General features: G+C 45.1%; 1 protein-coding gene across 3 annotated transcripts in view; it reads right to left on the reverse strand.

The window, feature by feature from the left end:
* The window catches only part of AGBL1 (ATP/GTP binding protein like 1), a 403,598-nt gene that overhangs the window by 118,165 nt on the left and 257,963 nt on the right, over positions 1–27,470 (reverse strand). The gene's annotated exons all lie outside the window — the stretch shown is intronic.

Below are 27,470 nucleotides of genomic sequence, written 5' to 3' on the forward strand. Positions count from 1 at the left end.
ATGCTTACCCCTGCAGCAGCAGCCCTCCCCTCTCCACCCTCCCCCCCAGGTGGCACCTGCCTGCAGGCACCAGGCTCAGGCAGTCCTGGGGGGCACTGCAGCCACAGAGGAAAACACTGGGCCCCCACGCATCCCAGGCAGGCAGGCTCCAGGAAAAAAAAAAAAAAAAGATCAGGCTTGCCAATTTTTTCTTTTTTTCTTGGGCACAGCCTGCCTTCCCAGGCTGCTGCCAGGCTGCCTGCAGAGCCCCTGAGCTTCATGGAGCCCGGTGCTTTGCTCCGTGGCTGTAGGGCAGCAAACTAAAACTCCCTGGAGGTGCTTCAGTTTGCTGTGGCTCAAGTCCTTTAAGGCGTGTTACACCATCAAATTTGCTACAGAGGCTGGAATTACTGTGCAATACACTGCTGATGAATGCAAACACCAACACCATTACAGTAGTGCAAACCATTTAACCCACTTTAAAGTGTCATGCACACATGCCCCCCCTTTCATCTATGCACAGTGTAAGGCAAGGATTTAAGTGACTTGAATGCAGCCACAGAGGAGGAGCTAGTAAGAGAACCCAGGAGTTTCTATGTCCAAGTCTAGACATTTTAAGAAACGTCTCCCCTTTCCCCCTCTCTTTGTCCCTTTATAGAAAGAGCCGTCTCCTGGAGCCATTGAGAAGGCTAATAGTCTATGCCACTGTAAACTGTCAGCAGAAGCCAAGAGGAAAAGGAAGGAGGAGGGAAAAGACTTCTAACGAGTTATGAATTGTTTAAAGAAATCAATAACGAAGTAATTACAAAATAACAAACACCTCCAAGGAGCTTATCAGTCTATTAAAAACCTGTGTCTCCCTGGCACTGACAGTCTGGAGAGGCAAAATCTTGATCTGCATTTTCCATACCCCAGTATTCAAAGGGGCTCGGCCCATGGTGAAGCATGGTGACACGGAGCCCTGTCGGAAAAGAACTGAATTTTGAACCTTCTGTGTTTTCCTCCCTGATTAAGTGCCACGGCTAAAAGAAACCAAACCCAAGGGGCCAATTCTCCCTCCGCTGGCTGTGAGTAATTCTTCATGAAATCAATGGGACTTCCATAGATGCAATGTAATGGCTGGAAGGAACCAAGCCCCAGACATATGGAAGAGAGAAAGAGAGAGAGAGTCTGTGAAATTCCCCAGCTTTGGTATGTATTGACCCTATCAAATGCACTCTTCAGTGCTAGCACACATGGGGCAAAATCAATCACTGAACAATTGCTGCCTCAGCTAGCATCAATCCGATGGGTTTCTACAGCACAAAACATCTCCGCAGCCAAGCCACCCCTCTGACATGAGCTCCCAAGTCCATTACCGAAGACTGTTTCCTTAGTAACCGTCAAAAGTCCCCATTCACGTTCCCAGGAACAGCCACGCGGATGGTGTAAGGTCCATTCCAGTATGGCCTTTCTGTCTGCGCTCAGATCTTTACCAGGCATTATTACTGGACATCTTAGGGGGTAACAGAGCCTTGCAACCTCCATTAATCCATTAGAGGAGGCACAGCTCGGATCTCAGGGGCTTTCTCCCTGTGCAGAGTTTGTCAGATTTGCAAAGCGCTTCTGGATCCTCAGGGATCATTCAGCTCTGTAGAAATGAGAGCTGCGATTATTTCTGAGCTGAGCGAGTGCAGCTAGACAGAAGGAGGAAGAAATTTCTCTTATAAACTGTTGCAGTTCTCCTTGCAGACGCTTTTCCTGTGGACGTTTGTCAGGCTCAGAAGGCCAATCAGGGCAGCATGGAAATCCCTATTTTTAGTTTGACAGGTACAGCGCGTGGAAGTGACACTGGGAATTAAATCTGCCGGTGAGGCTGGTGAATATGGCTTCCCATAGCAAACCGTTTGAAATTCTAGACGCTTGCCTGCTCTCTGAGGAAAAATTATGAATTTGTAATAATTACAATTATCATCAATCATAAACTAAAATGAAATATGCACTCAAAAGTACCCCTGGCAAGAAAAGCAAATGGAAACACAACATGAGCACCTGCACAGGGGAGCTCACAATTCAGATACAGATGGGATGTAATATGGAAGACTAAGCTGCGGCAATGTGGTGGAGTGGGTGCAGCATTAACAAGCGGCGTGCGGAGAAACTGGTCCTACTCCCTGCGTTGCCACTAGTCTGTTACATTAGCACAGGCACATCTTTAAGCCTCAGGTTTTTATCCCAGCTTGGCTAGTTAGACTCTAAACTTTCCAGGCCAGGAGCTCTGTGTGCCTGTACGACAGGTGACAGCAATACAGCCCTAACAGAGAATGCCTTGCATTCGAAAGCTTGCACAAATTTATTCCGACTACGTGGCTGGTCCAAAAAAGATACCTCCTGAAGAAATCCTTGACTCTCGCATAGCTTCTGGACCATCATGCCTACATCATCACTCTTACAACACAGCAATGCAGGTTATAATTGTAAGAAAGAAGGGAGGAAATAAAGGAACCAAGGGTTGAAAGTGGCAGGCAGGGGGAGCACTTAGGAGTCAGTGCAAGTTTGTTGATGACAAGGTTATTATTTATTCCAAAAGAAAAAAAAAATCTCTTCTTATTTTGTGTGTGCCAGGGTCAAAGTACATGGGACAAATAAAGAGAGGGACAATGACATTCCCAAGTGGAAATATGTCATTTCTATGGTGAAAAGGCCTTGTCTTCAGAGGTAAATACAGAGAGCGCATCGTGAGGCTCCCCCCTGGGGTATATCACAGGTCCCTGCTTCCAAGATCAAGGCAACACACTAAATACCTATCAATCTGGGAGATGCCAAGCAGCAACTGTGCTAAAGCTCTGCCTGTGGCTTTATGATTCCCTAGGGTTTTATTCAGGATATGAAGAGGCCTTAAGAAACTATGAGTGGAGAAATAATAATAATAAAACTGTAATATACCTGAGAAGCATCAGGCTGTAATTGCTCATGCACTGAAGTTAGCTGCTGTACCATGAGCCTGTATTACTTTGATACCAGATAACTCAGGAGTAGCAGCTGGAAACCTCAGCTAGAGGATTACTTGTTAACACACTTTATTCACTTCAAACACAAAGGGATTTTTTTTTTAACTCGGCTAACTCAGATCATTCTCCTTCTCCCTCCTTCCCCTTTGTCTCTGCTTTCAGCAGTGGGTGGAGCCGAAGGGTGCATGCCATAACTGCTGACAGGCCTGACAAATGAAATTAATGTTATTGATGGCACCTGCCAGGAGCTACTGATGGTGTTGTTGGCATCCAGTCCCAACAGCACCAGCAAAGGGCCTGCGTGGTCCCTCGGGGTTACCTTTATAGCCCTGCGACATACAGACACACTCTACAGGATGTATAAGGCAGTGATATTCCCAAGTGAAAAGAGCACATTTGGTTTAGCATGTTCTGTGCTTTAGCCCAGAGGAAGAGGCTGAAGAGTGAGAGTGTCCTGGACCAGCTGAGAGAAGGTGGTGTGGCTACTATAGTCATCTAGGACTAACCCACTAAGCCTCACCAAATTGCTGTCTGTGGTGGTCTGTCCTTCTAGGTCTTCAGTGGCTTTTCTCTCTGCTAGACTGCATCATGTTTCCTATCTTCCTGTGTTTACTTGGTCCCCTCTCAACTCACCGTTATCATTGCAAGATGACAGGATAGATGTTTCTTGGCTATTGTGGGGCAAAGCAGACCCAAGACACCCCTTGCCAGTCTGTCAGCTCTGGCTCTTTGACTTTGCCTTCCTAATTATGCCTTTGCAGAAGGCAGTGAGCAGGCCTCACCTAAAATCTGTATCAAGATTTCAACCCTTTTACTTCTTGAGAGAATACAAATTCTAGAGAATAGAGAATATGCAAGTTGATCAAAGGGATGATAGGACTTAGCTATCAAGATGGACTGGAATGCTTAGTCCTATCTTCATAAGCTATTCCTTTTCTCAGCTTCTCTACTATAACTGTAATCCAGGGTGTCAAGTGCTGCTAGCAGTTGGGGTGGACTGCATGAAGCCGATACATGAACAATAGCGGATCCAGACCCACTGTATCACTGGCCAAAAAAAAAAAAAAAATCACTGCGAAACAATTTGTCACATTCAGCATTGTTGTATCAAATAATTATCCACAGATAAATGTTTCCATCGTTACACAAACTGCCCTCAATATGCTTCCCAGGATTAATGATACAGTTACAGAGCTGGAGGCAGAAAGGAATCGTTATTGATAAGCGCTGAATTCCTCCTTCAGCCAAAAGTGATATTGCTTCCCAGCTTTCAGCTGTTGGTAGAGAGGACATAGGACCTGCTGAATTAAAACCAAAGATGTCTCAGTAAAGGGTGACTAATGCTCTAGTGAATTCCTGGCTGCAAGACATTCATAAACAGCAGTCAGCTGGAGATTTGGGGGAACACTACTGTTCCCCGAGTTGCAAAAAGGAACAGTCCGAGGGAAAACATACCATCAAGGTGTTCTCGCTTGCTTGATCCTTGGGGCAACAGCTTTCCACTATAAACTCACTTCCACTCAATATATACATACACACACACACCGTATTCTCTGCATCTCAATAGCTTTACACATGCACAGCAGTTATGCCCTAAGGCAGGGTATAAATAAATTGACAGTCTGGTTTCCCACTAATTCCATCAGTGAGCTCTCAGTCAGAATACTAATAAAACCATCCAAAGGCTTCAGAGGATAAACCAGTGAACTGAATGAAACATTCAGTGTCTGGGGTCTGCTGTCTCTTAAGCTGAGCTTGGACTGTATCTGAAAGTTATTGTCCTTTCAACCCCAGCAAAAGAAAACTCGCAGGTACTCAGGAATTTGGTGCTTAAAGATTGCAGGGAGGAGTTGCTGTGAAAAAAAAAAAAAAAAGAAAGAAAAACAAGTTTTCTCCTGAGTCGCAGCCCCTTGAACACCCACACTCAGTGTTTCATGGCAGGGACATCATGCCGAATGGAAGGAATTAGGAATGAGGCACGAGTCTAGGCCAAAGGATTCTGGGGGTATTATCTGAGCAGGAAGGACAAATGAAGCAAGGAGAAGGTATGTGAAAAGGAAATTTTAGAATAGAAAATGAAAGAAGCTGTGGATACAGATGTAAGATAAGTCGATGGAAGAGACGAAAGGGAGGAAGAGGATTGCTGGGGTCAATGGAGGTTAACACAGAGGAATGGAAACAAAACGGAAACTAGAGGCACTATCCACTATCTGATCATTAACTAAAGTGTGTCTGGTTCTGAGTGCCCATCATTATTATGTCCTGTAGATTGGCTGCAAGTGAGGAAACACCAGTGCCCATCTATCTACAGTGGAATCTCCTGCTCCTTCCTCAGGCACATTTCCCTGCTGAAGTCAAAGTGGGGGTTGCCGCAGTTAGTACCCAGTAATTTGGGATTTGTTCTGTACAGATGGACACTGACAGAAACAGAGTGGGGTACCTAGGGGAATCTTTTTATCCTGTGCCATTTTTTCTGTTACTTAAATTATTTTTTTTTGCTGTTAAAAATATATATATTTTACGTCCTGAATTGTTCGGGGGCAGACTGGGGAAAAGTGCATGAGAAGGGCCAATGCTGTGCCTGCAGACCTGTTGGGGGAGCTGCCTTCGAAATCTGCTCTGAAGTACACTTGGGCTAGGGACAGACATTACACATAAACCGGTTTAAGTGATCAGAGGCCAATTTAAGCCTATAACAGAACATAAGTTCAGTGCATATAAACCAGTTTTAAAATGGCTGAAACTGGTTTAAGATAAACCTGGTTGAATGTAATATCAGAATTCGCTAATTTGGGTCAAACCGGTTTATGCAATGGCTGTCCCAGACCTTGGAGTTCGGCAAGGCAAAACATGGCTCATTTTCCAGCCAATCATTCAAGCACATGAATTTTGAATCCTCCAGAACGATTGTTGGGGACATTTCCACCTTCTTTCTTCTATGCCAACTTCTTGCATGTCTGAAGCTCCCATCCCCACAACTTCTACCTCGTAGTCTCCCCACAGCTGGTATGGGTGTAAATCATTGCACATGGTACATGGCAACAGAGAACAGGGGTCTGCCCGGGCTCTTCCTGATTAGGAACAAGAAAGTTTATGTTTCTGTAGGGGAAGGAGTCGCATAGTGTTGATGTTCAAATATGCTCACTAAGGAGTGAAAAGCCAGAGAGGAGAGAATATTCTCCTGGAGTGAACAGACTATAGAGGTGAGACAGTCCCACTCCCTACCAGGCTCTTACTTTCCAAGACAGGTAAGCACAGCATTCATTTGCTTTCCCATTTATCACCAGGTAGCATACCAATGAACTATTTTTAGGCTGCAGATGTCACCTGGACTAACGCTAACGGATTACACCCCCTCTTCACAGCTGAACGATCCTTCACCTCCTCCCACACTGCCCTTCCCCTATGCAGCTGTTGTGTTTTCAAACACAGCCGAAGAGGTGGAGATAATGCTATGCCAAGCTGCAACAGAGGACTCTGTAGGAGCTCCCATTGTTTCAAACTGGGCCAGGAGCTGTAACAAGTTCCTATTTGATTCTAACGGCAAGAGACATTTCCCATGGAAAGAAGTGAATGTGCAGCCTCCTTGCATGTGGGGTTGTCAACTTTACGGTACTATGTGTGATGAAGGCTTTGTATTACGGAGCAGCCTGTTCGTGTGCCCACAGAGGGGGAGGGTGAAGTGAACAAAGGACACTTTTTCCCTTGACATGACATGCAGGGAAGAAGGCTTTAAAATTACAAGGGGGAAAAAGCTGAACATTTCCAATGTATCCCTAAAGACAAACAAAAAGCCAACTCATTTGTGCCTCCAAGATGACTGTCCATCAGTCCAGGGACTTCAAGATGTGCCATCTTTTACAAATGGGGAGCCGAGACATGGAAAAAGATTAAGCAACTTGCCCAAGGAAACACAGGGAATCTGTGGCAGAGTGGGATCTAAGCCCAAATTCCAGAACAATGTCTTGTCCAAAATACCACCATTCTCTTCAGTGGGCCCAAATACATATAAGGCAGCCTACCATTACTTTTCTATGCAAAGACTGGGAAATTCTCAGGTATCTCCCCATTCCCTTTAATCTGAGTAACTTGTCTTGAATGCAGTTTCCTCTCAACACTCCATGTAATGCAGGGCAGTGCTATTATCCCATTTTATAGATGGAGGCACAGACACACTAAGGGCCTGTGGCATTTTAATGGGAGGCACCTAATACCTTTTAGGCTCTGCACCAAAATAACTTGGTCAAGGTCACACAGAAAGACCCGAGGAGAGCAAGAAACTGGATCCAGACCTCCCATGTCCCAAAATAGCAGCCTAATCACTGGGCAATCTTATCAGCATTTTGCATTGCTATTGACCTAGAAGCTTTTGCTCTGGATGCATTCTTAAATGTGGAAATCAATTAAGTTTGCATCAGAATTACCAGACCTCTGGTCCATGCAGTCCAGGTTCATGTCTTTGGTTTTAGATGTAGAAAGATACTTAATGCAGCAATGCTTTACAACTGGAGTGAAATAACTTCCTGACCCCAAGCTGCTGATAACCATATGCCCTGGGACATAAGGATTGATGTTCCTTATAATTTTATTCCAGCTAATGTAAATGCAGATCCTATTCTTATTCATAAAGTGTCTGATCTCTTTTTTTCATCTTAATAAGGCATTTGTCTTCATAATGCCATCCACTACTGGGTTCCACAGGTTAATTATATGTTACATACAGAAGTATTTGTTGCATCTTAATTTCATGAAGTGCCCTCTTGTCATTGCATTATACTACAGGGTAAAACCCAGCACCTGGATGTCTGTTCCTGGCATTCAATATTTAAAATAACAGTACAGTTTGCTGTCGTAACTCCCTTTGTTGCGGAGCCTTACAGTGCTTGGCAAACATCAACTAACGGGGCCTCATAACCTTCCTGTGGGATGTGTTTTGCCTCCTGTTTTACATAGTAAATACAATACAAAGGGGACTTGACTAATGTCACCAAGGGAATGGGAATGAAGCCCAAGAGTCCTTCCTCCCAGTGCCTTATTCTGGACTGCAGAATGGGAACCTTTCATGGTAGCACCAAAATTGGGATGGAAGGGAGGTGACTTGGGACTCCCCATTCAGGGCTGGCAGATATCAGTTCACCATCAGGCACACCGGAGGGATTCCTGCCAATCCTAAGCTATATATCTACAGTGTCCATAGCCAAATGGCAGTGAGAAATCAACACAGCACAGGTTCATTTCAACCATAATTTCTCCCATTTGTTTTGTGCTAGCAACACTTTGCTGGTGTGGCAGAATTTGTAGGTCTAGCTTTGCCCTGGGTGGTAGTAGTCTAGGCCACATAAAGCCTAGGGGTGGCTAGATAGCGCCCTTGCAGCTAGTGTGTGCCAGTAGTGCCAGCACAAAAAGATACAGCCCTATAATAAAGACCCCATTCCCCCTCTTCCACACAGTTATGTGATGCTCACAACTTCCAAGCGAAATAGCCCTAGTTTTCATAATCCTTTCTTCTAGTGAAGTCCCTTCTAGGCCAATAAACAGTTTCATCTGCCTTTTCTGGACTTCCTGTAGCTCTGCTATACCTTTGTCCAAATGAAACGACCCAAACCAAACACAGTTCTCTAGGAGGGGTAGTATCATTAATGCCTATAAAGGCATTATAATGTGTTCCAGGTTGTTTACTATCCTTCTCAGACAATGAGGTATCTTATTCACTTTTCCTTTATTGCTCTTGCAGAGCATTGAGCAGACATCTTCATTGAGCTCTCTTGATGATAGCTACCTATTTTTCCTGAGTGGATACAACTAATTCAGAACCCATCCCTGTGCCTGAATGCTTTAAATTGTTCCTTCAAATGTACCTTACCCTGCCTCTGTCCATATTTTATCTGCTATCATATTACTCAACCTCATCATTTCTATAGGTCTTTCCAATCTTCCCTACTACTATATAATTCAGTATTAACAGCAGCAGCAGAAAATTTTGCTACCTCATTATTCTCCCTCTCTTCTGGGTCATTAATAAGTATATCGACCAGCACCAGTCCTAGCACAGACACCTGGGGTCACCTCACTATTAACCTCTTTCCATACCAAAAAATTACCTATTTATTCCTACTTTTGATTTCTGCCTTTTAACTAGGTTTTGAATACACGACAGGGCCTTCGGAGTCTCACCCTGTGGCTCACGAATTTCCTTAATAGCCTTTTGTGAGGAGCTATATCAAAAGCCTTTTGAAAGTCTAATTAAATTTTATCCACCATTTCTCCTTCATCCGTTGATTTCCTTACCACTTTCAAAGAATTGTAACATATCAGACAGGCACAATTCACACTCACAGAGACTATGTTGCCTTGTCCTTATATTATTATACTCACCAAGGTGCCTGTAACACTGTCTTTGGTGCTTTTCTCAGCCCCTGAAGTAAGCCTCTAAATGCCAGGCATCAAACTCAGCATCTTGTTAAACACGGTTTGGGCACAGGCAGACATCTAGTCTGCTGGCTCTTTTTAATGACAAATTGAATATTTTTTGTTGGTAATTTAGATGCTTTGTTCCTCAGGTGACTCAGATTTCCTAGAAAAATGTTATCTGGTCCTGGTCTGATCCTGGTGATTTAATGATGCTGGCTGGAGTGTAAAATAACATAAGGGCTAGGGACAGACATTCAAAAAGCCTGAGCCTGAGTTGATTCAATTGTTGCAGGTTAGTCTAACCTAGAAAGCTTGAACTGATTTGGAGGTGGATAGAAATTCCCTTTTCATTCCAGAAATTCAGGCACATGCCTGCAGTGGCTCAGGCTAGAAGCTAGGGGGTGCTACAGCACCCTCCGTTCCCTTCTACAGTGCTGAACGAAGGGGGGATGTAGCCAGGCCCCAGCAGGAGCTCTGATTAGGGAGCTCCCTCACTCCTAGCAGCCCAGCACGGAGTTGATAACACCGTGTTTATCACCCGTAACTCAGTTTTTATCAGCCCATTAAGAAAACAAAAGCTTCTCTCATTAGTTCAAGCTGTTCTTAAACCACTTTTTCTAAGAAAGGAAGGGGGTGGGGGGGGGACATAATGAGCTACCTGTTGATTAGCACCAAAAACCCCTAAGTCAACACAGTCCTGTCTGTCTTTGTCCTGTCTGCCACAGCACAGACTGTGGCCAGCTTGTTCTCTGCTACCTAATGCTGAGAGGGGTCTGCATAAGGCAGGGAGTGGTGAGGGGGGGAGGGAAGCAGGCAGAAGCCAGGCAGACCCCACATACATGCAGTCTCTGTGGGAGCTGCAGCCAGGGAGCAGAGGGAAGGGGCCACCCCTGCTCTGCTCCAGCAGACAGCCACACCCAGCCCAGAGAGCATGCCAGGATGCTGGGGGACTCTGATTCAACTGAAACCAGGAAGGCATCTAGGACAGACATTGCATAAACCGGTTTGACCCAAATCAGTTAAGTCTGATACTACTTTCAACCAGGTTTATCTCAAACCGGTTTCAGCCATTTTCAAACTGGTTTATGGGCACTTAACTTCTGTTCTGTTACAGGTTTAAACCAGTTTCTAATCACTTAAACTGGTTTGTGTGAAATGTCTGTCCCTAGCCAGGCAGGAAGTATGCAAGTATTTCCTTCTGCCAATTAACTTTGTCCATGGGTTCCTGTCCCAAAGGTAATTTTTGCTATTCTTCCCCTGGTTCTTTGCCATTGTCCAACCTAGCTGCTGCAGACCTGAACACCTCATATGGAATATATCTAAATGCCAGATCAAAATAAACTCTGCCTTGCCCTCTTTGTCAAGGCACCTCAATACTGTTTTATAGCATTTTTTTCTGTACCAATACTAAACCCTTTTCCTATTGCTCTGTCAATACCAAGGGTGTTGTTAGACATTACAGTTCATGCATGCTAAGTCTATGGAATGTTATGTAGTATTAGAATTAGTCCAGGCTGTGTGCAGTAGCACATTAAGGCTTAATACCCCCTCTGATGCGCTCATCTCCAACTTGCTGCTAAAGGGCTGCTGAGTAGGGCCATGGATAGACTATGTCAAGACTGCCCCATAGCTGTGTGCTTTCCAATGGTTCCTCCATGTAGCCATGGCTACCTCCTCCCCATCATTGATGCCCAGCTCTACCTATGCTCTCCTACAGCTGCCCAGCTCTCTGTAGGGCAGTGTTCAACAACCAGTCAATTGTGATCAACTGGTTGATTGGGGAGCCCCTGACAGTTGATTTCAGTCTAGGAGAGATAGCACCCCCCACAGGCTGAGATTGGCTGTCAGAGGCTCCGGGATCAGGAGCAGTGGGACACACATGGGGAGTGGCTGGGATGCAGTTCAGGAGCAGTGCAATGTATGAGCGGTGGGATGCATGTGACTGGGCTGAGCCATGCCCCCTTCCGCCAGGGCCAGGCCAGGTAAGTGGGGTGCTCCCACTCTGCACCCCCTGCCAATGAGTGAGTGAGGCCTCAGCTGGGCCAGGCTGGGCTGGGGGAGGGCCGGAGACCAGGCGGATCATCCAGGCACAAGGGAGGCTCCTGCTGCTGCATGCACCCTGGCAGGGTCCCAAGGGTCATGTGCCACCCCAATCTGCATGTGGGTGAGATGGCTGAGCACTCTGAGCTTTGCACCCCAAGTCCTGCTGTAGCTCAGGGCTTGGGTCACAAAGCCCAGGGCGCAAAGTCAAGCATGCAGTGGCAGCCACCTCTGCCCCATGCACAGATCAGAGTGGGGCACATGCCCCCTGGGCCTCTGCCAGGGTGTGTGCAGCACCGGGAGCCCCCCTGTCTGCCTGGATGAGCCGCCTGGGCTCCGACCCTCCCCCGTCCCAGCCCGGCTGGGGCCCCACTCTCCCCTGCCCCATTTCCTCCCTCACCATAGAGGCCTTGATCTCCCCCCCCCCACCCCCACAACCACAGACTGACCTGCTGGGTTGCGGGGGTGGGGCAGGGAGTGGTAATTCCTGGATTGCCATTTACTTCAAAAAGTGATCTTCACCTTAAAAAGTTTGGAGACCACTGCTGTAGGGGCAGCAGAGTTCAGAAGGATAGACTGTCCATGTGGGAATGATGGCAGGGTGGGAGGGAAGGGCTGGGAGTGATGCATCCTGGGATGCTGAAGGACCACCAATTGCTCATATTGACTCAGTGGAACAAACTAATGTTACCACAACACAAGCAACATAGCACCTGATAGAGATATTCCTTGCTCAAAGAGGTGGAAGTCTAGATGCTCAGAGCGCTTAGCTTGTCTTTTCCTGCCTTAATACCAGATGCTTCCATCTTAAGTGTATTTAACATGTGGGAACGGTAACATCTAACAACGTTGCAAGACATTCTGATCTGCAGCGCACTTCTCACATTGCAGATCTAAGCCCCAGTATATTCTCCCCATGTACCTCAACCCAAAGCTGTGAAACTCTCCTGCACAGACACTGCCAGATATGCTAGATACCATGGTGACTGTGTCTGCTGCATCCGTGTTCAGAGAAAATTAGGCTGACTCCAGCCTGACTATCTTCAGACAGGATCGGTGTGTAGTTCTCCTAGAGTGAAAGAAATGTGTGCTGATCCACTTAGAGCACTAACTCTCACCTACTGATTGCATCCTTTGTTACTTTAAAGTTTCATTTGCCACAATCTATCTCCTACCCTGATACAATAACTCAAGAGCTATCTTCTTCCTGAATTATATATGCTTGCCCAGTCTTCAGAAAACCACTAACACTCTTTGGGCATCTTCTGCTAACATGATCAAAGCCGGCTTCCCCACCTATTGCTGACAACACACTAAGGATCAACGACAGGGAGCTACCGTCACTCTGTAACCCATTGTATTAGTGCATCTGAAACAAGAAAGGAGCCATTGATTTTCCAAGCAAAAGGCAAAAGGAAACATCATTGTCCAGCTCAGATCAAAAAGGAAAGAGAAATATAGCAGGAAAGGACTCCCTCCACCGCAGCTTTCTTTTGAAGCTGAAGGGAAGTCCAAGCAAGGAGGTCGTTGTCCATTTTCTTACAGGTATTGGCACTGTTATTCTGACACACATTATTCATCCTTCTTGCTGCTTATCACATTTGATAGATAAACAGGGCATACTAGTAAAAATCTTAGCTTCAAATTTGCCATTTGAAGCTACGCTGGCAATCTGGAGCCCGGCTGAAAAACCTGAAGGGCCCTTACACTGAAGGAAATTTACTTCTATAAAGTGTAATTCACATAAAAGCATTCTCAAGCCCTCTTCGATGGCTGCAATCTATACATGCAAATCCCAGTGAGCCAAGCATACTGCAGCAATGTACTGTTTGACAGTGGTGTTAGGGCATTTATGAGAAGTCCAGGGTAATAGCCCAATTTTAGGGAGATTTATTTAAACATGGAAATGACTGGGAGGCCAGAGAAGTGGTCGTTGCTGGTTTTGCTGGGGGCTGCTTCTTAGATGGGTCATGGAAATTCAAATCTCAGTTTCAAAGACCAGTACCTGAATGGCAGGGAGGCCGTTTTGATGAGGATAAAGCCTCTGCTGCTCTCGTAGGACTTATGAAGTTGTGCTCTACAGATTTCAGGGCCCGATTCACCATTGCGCTACACAGTGCACTCTGATCCAATCGGTCTGAATAACCACTCTGATCACACTTTACATGGGAGTAAAATGGCTGAACAAAGGCCACGGCCACAGTAAATTAGACCCCAGGCATCTGAAAGTGCTTTTTAAGGCAGGCTGCAAGGTGCCTATGAATGTGGACTCACCAACAGTATACAGACTTTAACATCTGAATCTATTTATTACAGAGTAGAGTCAGTAAGGCCCAGGGGTTAGACCCAAACCTTCACAAACTACCTGCAGGTCTTTAAATTCCCACCAGATGGGTTTCCGTTTAATGTCTCTGCTGAATGAGCTTGTGAAGTGGGGAAGATAGAAAGGAGGGTGGTCTTTGAAGAGTCGAAGGAGCAGACTGAAGAACTGGGAAAAAGGAGATCAGAGAAGCAGAGACCAGGGGGAGGGGAAGCAGCTAACCACAGCAACTAGGATATAACTGATGTGATTCAGAAGCTGAAACAACCTATGGCTCGCTTACTCTGTGCTGGATATCTCCACTTTGGCATTTTCAGAGACAAAAGCCAGCAAGAGGCAAATGTTTTCTTAAAAAATAACTCTGAGCTTCCTGGAACAGGCGAGAAAGACCCCAACTGGCACCGATAAGAGACAGCATTGAGTCCAGATGATATGCTGTCTGGACTTCTCATTCAGTGCTTTTTCCACCACGGGCATTTGCATAAAGACAAACAACTTCTTCCTTAGGAGTCCTTCTCGACCCGCTGCATATGCTTACTGCTTTAGGTGGATGGACCGGGAAGGAACAAAGGAACCAGCTTTTGTGCAAATATCCTTGGTAGTAGGGAAGAAAGGAAGAGAGAAACAGAGACACTGAACTGACGCACAATCAGATTTGCCACTTCCAAGAGGTGTCAGATGTTCTCGAGGTTCATAACAACTGATGTTTCCTGGAGAGATTTCTGGCAGGGTGTTGGGAAAATCAGCAACAGGAGTTCTCCCCCACGCACACATTTTTTTTGCCTTCTTTGACAAACTAGCTACATTTCAAAATTGAAATATGACAGACAAATGTATATATATTTAAAAACCCTTATACATAACTCCATGGTTTTGGCACATAATCCAGCAAGGGGGGACTCCACTGAAAAAGAGATGTGCACATTTTTGAATGTCAAACAATTGGTTTAAGCCTTTGCCTATGGCAGCTATGCTGACTTTCACAGAACAAACAGTTAAAAAAAAAGACCTTTGTTTTGCATCTTTTATTTTTTTGTGCAAGAACATAATTTAGCATGACTCTCTACAGAACAATTTGCATGGGATTACCCACAATGCACTGTATAATGGTAATACATTTCAACCCTTGATGCATATTAGACTGACAGTGTTAAAAATCTGTCAAAGAAAAAATAAATGATACAGCAAAATGATGATGTAAGACAGGACGATAAACATTCAGCACTTCTGTAATCTGCCAAAATCCACTCTGAAATTGGCCTGGGAAAGAGAACAAGGGTATTGCGCACTCCAAAGAGCTTTAGGGAATGTTCCCAACTCAAGCAGAAAACAATACCTGACTGATACACAGAAGCAATCACAAGGAAACTGAAAACACAACAAAGCAGAACCAAAAGCTGAAGAGGAAACAGAGAGAGGCTTTCTTTCCCCATTTCTTTGATTCCCCACTCTGAAACATCCCAGAGGGAATCTTCCTGCTTGCATTTCCAAGGATGGATCATTGGGCTTCAAACACATACAAATTCAACTTACTCTCCGCACTGCTTTCTCTTCTCTCTCTTCTGTTCCCACAGTGTAGGCTAGACATGCTCCCTAGGGCACCAGAATCCATTATTTGGCTCAGAAGGGGAACACACTGAATTTGGGGGGACAGATCATGCTGGTATCTGGGGATCGACCAGCCACAGCATGTGGGGAAGCAGTTCATCGCACAGGTTTACCTCTGCCTTAATCATGGATTGATTCTTGCTTCCTTCCCACTAAGAGCAAGCATGGAGGGCAGGGCATACAGGTTCAGTAGGACTTTTGAGGCATTAAACCTTCAACCTGGTCCTGGGTGTCATAACCCAATGATTTTTAGTGCCTCGGCGCATTGGAATTTTCCTGCCACACGGAGCTTTCTTTGCACGGTGGATTTCTCAGCTGCAGAGAGAAAACCCCAGTGCAAAAGAGTTCCCGCCACACACATGCAAATTAGTGTCCCACAATGGTCAATTCTAAATTATTCCTACGTGGCAGCTAGCAATTGGCTCGCTAGCCGTATAAAAGGTTAGAGCAGTTTCCGCCCAAGTTGGAGGAGGACCCCTCAACCATCTCGTGGGGAACTCTAAGCGCGCTGTGGAGCCTAGCAAACTCCGCGTGTGTCTTGGAGGAGGACTTAGGGACCTGATCAGACTCTAACCACTCCCCATCATTGTGGAATTATTGACGTACCCCCGTGTGAAGTGCTCGTGGAGTCGTACATCGACGACTCATCTCGGTTCGGTTCGACAAGAGATCTCACTTCTGTTTGTTTGTGTGCAACTGTAACTCAAGCAAGTTTCCTTCCTGCACTGTGACCATCGGCAGTGTAAGTAAAGCTTTCTTTGTACAACCAATATGCTTCCGTGCCTAACTCTACTCCATCGTGGAAAATCCCCACCTGACAGTCCGGGCTACTGGCCATAGCCTTAGACCGCCCTCGGTCCCGACACTGGGTAGGACCGTAAACTGTATCTGACTAGAGGACCTGGTGGCAATGTGGTGGGGCTACTTATGGCAGGGTAGCTCCTATAAAATACCACAGTGTTGCAACCTCCAGAGTAAAGCGAGTATAGGGCACCTCAAAACTCTAGCCCCCACCGCCTAGTGAGTACTCCTTGGTTGCAGAAGGGACATCACCCTGAGAGAAATGCATCCTCACTGAGGCATTAGGCAGTCAGCAGCAGTTCTTATTTGTTGCTTTCTGGCAGAAGCTACAACCATTGAGGCCCTGAACATCTGGACTCAGTCTGGCCTTTGGATTCCGTCTCGCTGATCTAAAGGGGGAGACGGTAGGTCTTGGGCAGCCTCTACTCCTCCATACTCTTGCCTTTGTACACATCAAAGGTCTCGGCGTGATGGTCTCAAGACTCCATACAAACAGATTCATCAGGCACCTGACCAGACCTCTTACACGTACACCGTGGTCCAGAGGAGTGACAGTTGCCTACTACTTGGACCTTCCACCTGTCCATCTAAGGAAGGCCACCAAATGGCGCTACCAAGATACAACTTGCTGTTGCTTGAAAATGGGATCAGATGTAAAAAAGCCTATCTAGAAGAATGTCTCTTGAAGAGTCTGTGAAAATAGAATGGACTCAGGCACCAATTAGTCTAATCTACTTCTGCTCCGTGTTTCTCATGCCTTCTGTCTATCTTCTGCTTTTAAAAGGAAGACAAAATAAATCAGGTGAGGAGGATATTCCTCCCAGTCTTAAATTAGTTCCAGGGGTGGGGATGTTCTGCTTTTGACGAATGTTGTGCTGTGTTGAAAGCACTATGAGTCACAAAATTCAGTCCTTCATAGGGTAAATCTGGCCCAAAAAACAAGAGAAAAAGAACAATTTGACCAACAGCTTGTCTAACTTCTCTCCAAGCCATATATTTGATCCAATAAAAAATATCACCAAAAAAAAAGAAAAATAATCTCACTCCCTCTATATTCCCTGAACCATCACGACTGCAATAACACTGTGACACTACTCCATGTGACACACATTGCCATTCACTGTTTGGAATGGAAAATCCACATCATGACGAAAAAAGAATCCAGACTACGAAGTGCCAACTAAGACCCAATATTTAGTTTTAACTGTTTCTGTTTCTTTACCAAGCCTAAGGAAGTGCATTTTGTATCCAGAAAGCTGGTCTAGCATACTTCTCAACTGTATAGTTGGGAAAGATATTACTGAGCAAGTTAATTAAAATTATTATTGACCAAAACTTTCTTTTAAAAGACAAGGGAAACTCCAAAGCCCCACGCCGACTTATATCATGGTTGACTTCCAGGAACCTAAGAAACCACACACATCTCCTGAAATAACTAATCTCAAAAGGGGCTGGTCTTTGGTGTCAGATGAAGGATTTCTTTGATGGTTGTTGGGCAGAATATATCTTGGCTTTCCTCTACCAAGGCCTGGCATAAATGGTGGGGAAAGCCAACAAAGGATAGTTCACCCCAAATGTACCTCCAGTTTAGGAGGAGTCACACATAGGGGAGCAATGCTTTCCAAACAGCTCGTCTCCTCTTCATCTTCTTGTTCCCAGTTGCTGAACAATGAATGAAACAAGAAACAAGGACAAGCTACATTTGCTGAGGAGGTGCTGTAAAGATTAGTACTGTAATTAATCAGGACATCCATGTCAGCATGTGCCTGACCTTTTGTCCCACTCTAATAACAGCACCTCCCCTGGTACCCTTCATCCATACCTTAAAACCTTTTATACACACCCTTCAATTGAACATACAGTCCTCTGGGATATGGAAAGGGCAAAGTGGGAAGCTGAGTCACACGGAGAAGGGCACACAAATAGTCAGTGGAAGAACTGGGAATAGGCCTGCAGGGTCTGCTCTTTCTCTCTCTCTCAGACCCTCCAGTCTCATGGCTGGCTGCAGCATTTAGGGCTAATACCCGAGAGTACTGGCATGTTTTTCTTATATCATATGAATAGCAGGAAACAGGGGTTGAGTTTCAACAAAAACAACAAAAAAATCAAGGGCCCTCATAAAAAAACACTGGACCAATACTATAAGACCAATACTATAAGTATATTAGGGGCATACATCAGGGCCTGGAGGAGCATCTGTTCACCAAGACCCACCAGGGGAGGACAAGAAACAAAGGCACAATCTGATTAAAGATCACTTCAGACTGGACATAAGGAAAAACTTCTTTACAAGTTGAGTGCCGAGGGTTTTGGAACAGCCTCCCCACAAAGGTGATACAGTCACCCACCCTGGCGAACTTCAAAAAGCATCTTGATGCCCATCTGGCTTGGGTCATCCAATCCCAGCGGTCTTTCCTGCCCAAGTGCAGGGGGGCTGGACCCAATGATATTGTATGGCCCCTTCCAGCCCCTAACATCTATGAAACTACTCTGCCTAAACCCAAATTTCTCCCCAGTCACATGCCCAGCAACACAGACGCATGAGTCTCAGTCAGATTACATGGTGGGAAGCATAAGAGAGAAATACAGTATGTCACCAGGAAGCTAGTATCTGCCCCTCTTCTTTTATTTCTTCCCTAACACAAACCCTTCCCTCCCCAAGCCCCTCTCTCAGCCTGCAGCCCCTTATTGGGTCCCCCTCCTGCATCTGGTTTCTTTTCAGCCACTAGCCTGCCCACCATGGGACTGACAAGCCTGGGAAGGCTTTGAGCAGCACTCTCACTGTCACTGGGAAGATCAAAGCCTTTTGAGGTGCTGCTGGCAGGCAGGAGGAGAGCCAGCTGAGGGGTTGTGGGGAGGCTCAGTGTCACTGCACAGCAGGGAGACAGCAGATGGGATCTGAACAAGCCCAGGAGACCCAAGTACAGCCACAATGCAGCAGTGGAACTGGCAATAGGTAGACTACAGACAAATTCATGAGCTTGAGAGATAATAACATTGCTGCAGGGTGGCAGCAGACAGCAGCAGTGTTGGAAGGTGGTAACCTCTATCAGGACAGCGGTTACTGCAGCAACTGAGAATGTGGATCTATTTTTGCCTCCAGAAAGATAAAGCTCCAGCCATTTCCCTGAGGAGGTTAGGAGGAGAAGGTGGGGCAGTATCTTAGGTTAGTGCACTAGCTTCCAGCTGTAAGGATGCTGGATTAAAAGAATTCAGCTGGTAAGTGTGTGCCAGGAGCTTTGAATTAATGTACTAAGATGCAACAGGAAGGTAAACAACTGGCAACTATATTGAGCACATCCAGCTGGGTTAGAGGTCTGCAAAGAATTGACTAAATACTCCCAAATAACCTGTTCCCAACATAGATAGAGTCCTGTATAAAAGCTGGCCTGGATTTCCCAGGGAAGACTCTTCTGTAGTAAGTCCAAAGTCCTGATGTGGAACATGGGAACAGATTATACCCATATCTGCTATTGACTGGAGACCGGCTATCAATTGAAATGACTACAGTAACCACTGTATCATGGTTCTGAACAATAGCAAAGTGATACTGTACTTAGTGTCATCAGGTTTATCATAAGCCTGTGGTATTGGTGTGGCGGTGTCAGGATATCAACTGATCAAACCTCAATGATCAAAGGAGGATATTCACATGGGCTGCACAAAGTGGTGCTTTCCCACATGAGGCAGGGCAGGGGCTGGTGACCCCAGTGAGCTAAGCAGGATTCCCTGGATCTTCAGCTACAAAAGGTCCTTTCTTAACGTCTCCCTCTCTTTCTCTGCTATTTCTACCTTTTGTCCTTACATCAAAACAGCCATCCCAAAATGTCTCTCTCAACCCCATACATGCATGGTTCCACTGTTGAAAGAGCCTAAAGAAATGATCTCTTTTTCCTCGTGACTTTGAAAATAAAGGACCCAACTCAGAAGTTAGTTTTAAGTGATCTTGAGTGGGACTACATTGGCATAAATTACACCTGCTTCCAGATCCCTTCATCATGTAGATGACCTCACTGCAGACTCCCTCCAGATTTCCTGAGGCCCACATACTTGCACTTCCTTTGACTCTTGTCCACTTGCCACTGGAGAACCAACTCACTTTACTTGCACATCACCTCTGAATGTGGCACCAAGAGATGTCCATAACCCAGTGTATTCAGTTCAATATGCAATAGCTCCTTTGCGGTCAACAGAATCACATCAGACCAGGATCATATCATACCAGCAAACTAAATGGATTCTCTTCCCTTCCTTCACAGTTGTAATCAACCAAATCTGGCTCTAGTGATAGAAGCTTTTTGTGTTTTAATGGGCAATTCTTGTGTTCCAAGAGTAGAGGAAAGAGAAGGCCTCCAGGGGAGAAAATTTTAGAGACATTTAAGATATGTTATTTTCTGTCAAGTGTTTCTGCACATGCTGCAAATGAACTTTCTGAAAAGACAAAAGGCTCCATTAGCTGCTATTAGTAGGAGTTTGTGCCTGTAAAGATCAAAAGAACAGGGCAGATATAGTTCCCAGTCTCAGAGTAACAGTCAGTCACACTGTCACCATGCTGGAACTGCCCTCACATGCTCAGCCAATTTATGCCTCTCGATCCCCAGTGGAAAACCGTCTGTGCCTTAGTTGCAAAATAATTGGGTAGTTTTAACAAGAATGAGGTGCAATTTCACAGCAACTTGCAGATTTTAACTCACTGGACTCTCTCATTTGCTCTATGTCCCCATACAGCAAATATACTCACATGCACAACAATCTCGATGCACACTCATAGAAATACACACCTAATCACACCAAACATACCCCCATTTCTAAATACATATACAACCACACCAAAACAATAGCACACAGACATATATCCAAATGCATGCAAAACACACCACTGTGTACACATTTGCACACAGCCTGGTGGATCCTGGTGGATCTCTCTCAGACAGGCTCTGACATTTATTCATGTCCATATACCTCCTCCCACTCAGGTGCATTCATGTTCCACATGTGCACCAACAACCACACTGATTTGCACTCACAAACATATCAGCACATTAATATATCCCACCAGCACATCCACACATTCACTGATACAATACATAATTCGCCCCTTCTTGGGAGGAGGGCTTCAGAGAGGCTGCAGACAGACTGCAATTTGAATCACAGATTGATCACATATCGGGGGCTCCTGTAACTAGTGCACACGATGTTCATGCATTCATTAACATATTGCTAATTAGTGTTGTTAATTAGAGTTATAACAGGAGGGTGATATCCAAGAGCCCAATGCAAATCTCTTTCTTTTGGAAGTGAATTCATTACACCGAATAACTAAGCAAATGCTGTATTTGTCAGCCCCCAATAAATACTGAGGGATAGCAGAAAAATTGTTTAGCTATTTCCTGGGCATTTGCTTCAGTATAACATGAATTTATTTGTCCACGAACTGGGAAACAACCAATAAAAATGACTAAATGGAAATATAAAAATTAAGTCATTGTACACAGTGTTAGACTGGAGCATCTCTACCTGCTTGCCTCTTGCACGGCTCCTACTGAAAACCAACAACGATTTGCAAATGATTTGGAAAAGCAATATCTCATTCTTGTCCCTTCCTTTGTGTGCGCGAATGTAGTGCTTAAGACAATGAGGGATGAATAACACAGGCTACAGTCATGAATAGCCATAACTCTGCGCTGCACCTCTTGCTATTGAATTACATTCACATTGCTCTGCTGAGATTCCTCACACCTGCACTCAGTGCTCTTATCATCACAGGCCTCCTTCAGGCCCAAGGCCTCCTGAAGCACCTGAATGAATCTTAACCTGCAGGAGTCCTTGCTACTTGCATTTCCTTTCCCATTGCACCCAAAGCCATGTAACAGCACCACATTAATGCTAAGGGATGGAGACATGAGTAGAGTCACAATTACACACCTTTTTCCATACACTCTTTAATTCAGAGCAATAGAGCCCCCCAAGAGCCACAAGGAATTATGTACAATTTATACAGACATGTTACCAGACACTCAGAAATGTCTTAATTAGCTCTACAAAGATTGTGGACATCTGTTTGTCTATGCAAAATGCTGGCAGGTGGATGTAAGTGGCAAATGCACATGCAGTTACCTGCGCACAGAATTACCAATAGTGTCACTGCTAACAGTGGGGCATGCAGTACTATCCTGATTGGTATCCTGCAGATACTATAGAGAGAAGGACTATCTGTGTTAATGTTAGCGCCACGAGGATGTGGGAACAGAGCCCTCCAGCATCAAAAGAAAATGGAAAAGCCTCAGTGAATGTCTACGTGAGATGCTATATCACCATAGCAATGAGTTACCATGCCATAGCTCATTGCTACAGCAATGTAACATCACTGGCAACGAACCATGATGGCGATGCTACTGTGCAGTAGCAACAACTTGCTGCACAGCAGCTCATTGCTACAGCAGCAGCGAAAAATAACCGTGCAATGATGGGACTTCCCAGCAATTCTGGTTACTGCGCAGTTCACTGCACATGTAGATGCACCCAGTGTTTCTTATTCTTTATCTTGCTTGTATCAATCTAAGGCACACTTAGGGGTTGGGTAAGGAGTTTGGGTTGTGTTAGGCTTTTGGGGTGTTCCCACAGAAACATTCTGCTTAAATATTTCTGGAAAAATGTGTGGTGAGTGCTGAGCATCTCAGACTGAAGGAGATAGTTTCCTGATTCTGGTTATTGGGAAGCTCTTTCTTTAAGGTTCAAGCTGTCCTGGATAAAGGGTGCCATGGTGGCTTCTCCAGAGCACTTGTGATGCACTGTAGTCATCTCAATTTATCAAAGCTGTTTTCTCTCTGATGAAATCCCCAAATCTGTCCAGAGGGGGCAGGAGTAAAGATCCTCCAGACCAAAATGCCTTCTATTCATGTCTCATGAGATATGTCCTCTTTCCAAGATTCACCCAACCAACTCCACTCATGGGCATCCATCATTGAGTTGGCCTGACCTTAAATTTGGGCTTTAAGCTGGGAAGTCACACTCATCTGACCTCGTGGGCCAAACGATTGGCACAGGACTGGTCCATGGCTTGGATTAGGCTCATGGACCCTCCTTCCCCTGCTACCCCTCTGCATGCCTGATTCAGCACATGCAGCACCCACCCAGGCCAGTCTGGGACACCAACCTGAGTGAGTGTCAAGGGCAGTGCAGCCTGGGACTCGGCCCAGCTACTGCCGTGGGCAGTGCATATCCTGGGCACTGCACACATGGCCAGTCCAGCACAGCACATAGGTTAATGGGGCAGCACCAGGGGCCAAATTATGGGGCTCCATGAGCTTGATTCAGCCTGGGGGCTGGATGTTTAACACCTGTTTTAAACAAAGCTTACTTTGATTAGGTGATGAAATGCATCTCTTGTTCTTAGCTCCATGGAAGTATCAGGTGAGGCCTTTCTAACTGGGAACAATCAATCAGTTCCTCTCTTTCTAGAGTGTCTTTTCTGGACACCAGTCCAGGTGGACTGAGATATCCAATTTATGATCACTTCTCCTATAAGCCCTAACAAGAGACCCTTCTAAGGGTCTAGGGACCCCACCGCCTAAAGGCAGGCCCCCATTTCTCTCAAGTGGCGAGCACATGTTCCCAAAGGGACCCTTCTGCTCACAGTGGGAAGAGTGAGACCAGTGCATGAGGCTCGCCTTTCAAAATCAGACAGGAGAGGCCTTAGGGAAAAGGAGAGCCACAGGAGAGATGGCATCATGTGACGTAAGAACCTGCCACCAGATAAGAGACGGAGAATAACAACAAATGGACACAAGTGATTAATACCCTTAATGCAGTGCACAGCCCAATTCTAAAGAGGCTGTGCTTGGCAGTGATGGATTCATGCTGGCCTGAGGGTTTTTGGCAAAGTTTGTATAACTTCTTGTGCCAAAAAAGTCTCATTGAATTGAACTGAATAACATGAAGCTGCCTGCCCCTTCCTGTTTGAGCAGAGATGGGAGGGGAGGAAAGAAGTATCTTCAGCATTCACCCATCTTTGCCCCATCTCCCTGTGCAGACATGCACATGCATACAAAGGTATATATATATGTAAGTACATGTACACAGGAAAATATGCACATGTGCATGCATGGATGCATATGCATGTTACAATGCAGCAAATATGTTGCATTTCAGCAGACTAGAGTACAGTACAGTAAAGCTCCTCCATTCTAATTAGTTACAGATGGAAAGAAACTGAAGGATGTATTCCCCCCAGCTCTGCATTAGCGAAAAGGTCACTGCAAAAAAGTGTGAATTTTTCCAGTGTAACAGAGCTATCAGAAGCTAATCAAATCTGAACTTTGTCATTACTCTGGGCCTTTGCTTTTCTGTTTTAATTTAGACATTATCTCCCTCAATCTCCCACACTCTCCGGCAGATATCTACATGTATGCACACACAGACTATATGTGCAGAGCACCTACATGCACTGTTATACACATCCACATTCCATGTATGTGCATGTATGCATACCTTTAACACTGCATATATGCAACAACTTCATACATGTGCTTCCTTATGGACCTAGATAAACATCCTCAGCCCTTTCATGTGCCCTAGCATTCATGTGCTGACACTCATTTACAGCTGTGGCACATACACATGTGAACATTATGCATGCAGCCCCCTACATGAGAAGCATACATGATCCTTTATATGCAAGCAGGCACATGCAAGGTGCACTATATTTAAACACACATATGAACATACCCTTACTCACCCCCACCTCCAGGAATAGAAGAAGCCTGGGATCAATAACCACTTACAGCCCTTCAATCCAACACTGTCAACTTCGCTCTCCCCTCTTTATAGTGACAGACAAGCTGACTACAGATGCGGGATATCAGTATGCAGGGGAGGAGAGGTGGACACTGCGTTAGCATAAAAAACAGACAGATGCTACAGAGTCCAGTGAAGGCTAGAGCTGCAGCCCCTGAACTGAGCTACTTCTGTCCCAGGACCCCTGTTTTAGTCATTCATAGGTTGACAGCACAACTGCATGGAGCAATGAAGGACTATTGCACAGCCCATTCTCCTGAGGCAGTCAAATCAGGGCTGGGATAATCCCCAAATGGATACGGCAAGTCTACAGACCCGTGTAATCTATGGCAAGATCTCATGAACAGAAAAGACATGCGATACCTGTTCGGTACCCCATGGCAGTCACCTGATATGATGGGAGAAGGAGTGTGTGGTATGATGGGAGAAGGAGCATGTGGCTTGAAATTTTGCATGCTTCAGGCACAGCACAGTTAGGGGCTTCCTAAAGTCACCCAGGCTCTTCACTGCCATTCTCCACTGGAACAAATATGGGGACTGAGTGCCCATGAAGCTGGGTGCTGTCTCTGCCAAAGCAACTCACCTCTGCCTTGCAGCATTCACTGAAGAACAGCTCAAACCTATGGCATTCAACCCTAGACTAACCATGCACCTAAAAGCCCAGTGCACAGCCCCTCCTGCTATTTCAGTCTTACACACGTCAACTGCCTACATTACCAATTCAATGAAATCCTGATCCCAACTTGTCTTATTCTTTCTGTCGCAGGCCACCTACACGTGGTTCTCCCCAAGGATTTCAAGCCTGCCAACTTGTTATTCCTGGTCTGTTCCTCCCCTGAGCCAAGACTGGCAATACTATAAATATAATTATGGATGATTAATAAATGCATAATGTCTGTCTATTTAATTAATTTCACTCAAGGAGCAAATTTTGCATTAATCATGAAGGGGCGCATTATGAAAGTTGTCATTTAATATTGGTCTTCAGAATAAACCAGGCCTTTATGCGAATGAAACAGAGAACTCAACAAGCATCTGTGAGTTCTGCACGTGCAAAATGTTCAAATGCAGTTTTGCAGGCTGGCTGGACGTTTGGTCCACTTTGCAAGTATGCACTAAGCTGACATGGTATATCTGCAACATTGGGAACATAATTTGCTCATATAAAATCTCCACAAGTTGGATTTCTGGACGTGGTTCCAATCACCTGACAGACACCCTGTTGTGGTCAGAGAAGTGACCTTTCTGTCACTCTTTTATAGAAGGCCTGCCTTCTACTCTGAGGTCCTGTTTACTTCTCCCCACCTCTGAGCAAAAAAGAAACAGCTACTCTGAAAGGTCACTCAGAAATCAGTATCCAGCTGCCAGCTCCGAACCCCATGTGAACGTTAGACTGCAGGGGGAATCAAGTCCATCAAACAGCACCTTTACAGGACATCAAAGATCAGAGGAAGAGAGCAAGAAAGCAAATATGGGAGGAAGTTCTCCTCGTCTTTCTGTAGAGTTAGCATTTCAAACCAAACACGCTCTTCAATCAGTTTTCATTTATCTTGCCAGATGAAATAAGTTGATACATTATCAGCTTCCTCTCCAAATGAGAACAAACCTCAACAGTTATAGCTTGCTGAATGTCCAATTTAAGAAAAAAATTAACATAAAAATTCCCCACTGGAAGGCAAATCGGCTGTCTGATTAGACCCCTAAATATATAAACAGGCAAAGAAACCCCAGAAGAAAAGGCTACTGAAAATCAGATAGAGTTCCTGGGATCTCAACCTTGGCTGCACTTCATAGCAGTGCTTCTCTCTGAGTCACTAACATCAGCTTCTTCATTCTAGCTAGCTACACTTTCACGTTTCCTTATTTTCTTAAACTGTTGGTTCATTTTTTTTTTCTTCCATGGCTAATTATTAACCCATTGCCCTCCCTTAAAATCATGATTCAAAAAAAATCATCCTGGTCTTTCAAGGGCCAGGGACTTGATAAGAACGATGGCTGGGATTATTTCAATGCTTCAATAGAAGCCAAACATTTTATGGGAATATAACAGATTTAATGAAACTTTTATCAGGAAAGGTTTTTCAGGTCCTCGATGGACCTTCTGGTCAAAACCAAAGAGAGGAAGAGACTCTCTCCTCTTGGAGTTCTTCCATTTTGCATAAAAAATTAAATATTCATTGGAGCATGGATTTGAAATAGGGCCTGTGACATCCCAGGTGAGTGCTCTTCCTGCTGGGTTGTAGAATCAAAATCTCTCATTTTTCCTGTCTAGCCTAATGAATATTTTATTATTTATTCAAAGTATAATAGCTCCAACAAGAGAGACAGAGAAAAACTCAGATTGCAGTAGCAACAGCCTGGTGCTCAGGGCAGTCAGCTGGTGCAGGTGACTGAGAATGAGACAAAACTGGGACTTGAACCAGGATCTCCCAACTTCTAGAAACATGCCATGTCCCCTAGGTTCTTAGTCTCATTCTAGGGCAAGGCAACATGAAACATTTTTAAATCAAAGAGAGAATTTTTTT

This window comes from Alligator sinensis, unplaced genomic scaffold (genome assembly GCF_000455745.1).
Source record: "Alligator sinensis unplaced genomic scaffold, ASM45574v1 scaffold857_1, whole genome shotgun sequence".
Taxonomy (NCBI): Eukaryota; Metazoa; Chordata; order Crocodylia; family Alligatoridae; genus Alligator; species Alligator sinensis.